The sequence below is a fragment of the Pinus tabuliformis genome, chromosome 7, assembly GCF_031772625.1.
Source record: "Pinus tabuliformis cultivar Carrire ecotype Pingquan chromosome 7, CPIR1, whole genome shotgun sequence".
In the NCBI taxonomy this organism is placed as follows: Eukaryota; Viridiplantae; Streptophyta; class Pinopsida; order Pinales; family Pinaceae; genus Pinus; species Pinus tabuliformis.
Genome location: NC_142293.1, coordinates 61,312,881 through 61,314,712, shown reverse-complemented (window position 1 = coordinate 61,314,712; position 1,832 = coordinate 61,312,881). Strand labels below are relative to the sequence as shown.

General features: G+C 46.5%; 1 pseudogene; it reads right to left on the bottom strand.

The window, feature by feature from the left end:
- Positions 1-995: 995 nt before the first annotated feature.
- On the bottom strand, positions 996-1,600 carry LOC149245210 (mitogen-activated protein kinase kinase 5-like; annotated as a pseudogene).
- Positions 1,601-1,832: the final 232 nt, after the last annotated feature.

The following is a 1,832-nucleotide window of genomic DNA, read 5'->3' as shown; positions in this document are numbered from 1 at the left end:
CCCATCAACTCCACTTGTAAATTTGAACCTGAAGTTTACCGCTCAAAAATTCAAAATTTAAAATCTGCAGTGTGCGGTTTGAATTTTGCTATGTATTGGTACCCATCGGAATTTTGCTGCTCATGCCACGACCAAAGCGAGTGGAGCTATCAGTGGATCGGAATTTTGCTGCTCATGCCACGACCAAAGCGAGTGGAGCTATCCGTGGAAGTATGTGAAGGCCTTTCTTCCTGCAACTCAACCAATCGCAACCAGAGGATGGAGATGCCCTTTTTCCAGCTATTTCTATGGCAGTTCCTTCATCATGGGTTCTCCATCCAAGTGTTGTTGTTTTCACGCGCTATGTGCTAGAATGGCCAATGCAGTAGGCGCAATTGTCATTTTTGTCAATTACAGCCTTGTTACCAAACATAGCCTCCCACTACCGGCCAATGATTACCCACTATTAAATGATTTTGAAAAATATTCTCGTGGAATCACAATGGAAATCCTAAGGTTGACATTAGAATGGAGAATCCAGATTATATGAAGAATATGTTAATGGAATGGGTTGATGAAGTTGCATCTTATGTTTGTTGAAGATATATCATAGAGATAGCGAGTGATATATGAAGCGAACGCCCATAATGGGGAACAAGAAACTTTGTTGAAGAAATAAATAACTACAATCCTGTCATATTTCGTAAGAGCGAAGAGGAAGGAGGTTGAGGAAAACAGAAGACAGTGGGTGAATTGACAAGAATAGTATCCAGTTGATACGGATCCATTTTTACACAGGGAATAGGTGGTTTCCACGGCCGACGGTGGCAGTGAGACAAATGCAGTGGTTTGGTTTCTATTTGGTTTATGGATTTGTGCATAAGTTCAATAGAACTTCACGGTGAAATTGAGACATTTGGAGTAGCCGAGGCCAGGGCCGCGGGTGGTTACCTGTAGAATATAAACCACATGAGATTCACCCAGTTGGCAGGCACTCCAGGTGGCATAAACGACAATCACCCGAGAAGACTCAATCCGAGGCAGATATACCCATTGTAGTGCCCATTGTCCTTATCAGGATCGATTCTCTTGGTGTTCATATAGCCGTACGTTCCGACGCAGGAATTGCAGGGATCTAGTGTCTTTGACAGAATCATGCTCACGCCAAAGTCTGTGATTTTGATCTGGTTGCTGCTGTTGAGCAGAAGATTCAAAGGCTTGATGTCTCTGTGCACGATCTTATGAGAGTGGAGATATTTGAGGCCGCGGAACACTTGTCTGGCCAGCGTCGCGGGGTAGGGCTCCGACATCTGGCCACACTTGTCAACGAGCCTCAGTCCATGCATTCCAACACAAAATGGATCTCCACGCCTCTGTTATACACATCGTGGCACTTGACAATGTATGGGGAGTCTGTCGTCCGCAGGATGTCCATCTAGCGGACGATCTGCTACCCGGTTGAGAGGTCATGGTTGCCGTGGATGACCTTGAGGGTGTAGACGGATTGGGTTCTCCTGTGGCAAACCTTGTATACTTTCCCTCCATTGCTGCATCCCAGAATTTTCAGTTTCTCAAGCTCCGATGGGTTGATGTGGTATGAATTTTGTGTGTCTTGGGGCATCTGAGGTGAGGTGTGCGGGGCAAAGGAAGTGGCATGGAATTGGCGAGGAAGGGTTCCTCGCGCGACGGGATTGGGAGTGTCAGCCCCGGCCTCCTGGAGGCCCTCGGTCTCTCTTTTCCCTTGGGGTTTAAATCCTCTGACATGGTTGGTGGAGTTCCTAATTGCTGAAAAATCTGATGTTGTAGTTGAAGGTGATGTCTGCTCAGGGAAATTCCACGCTTCGATTGGGAAG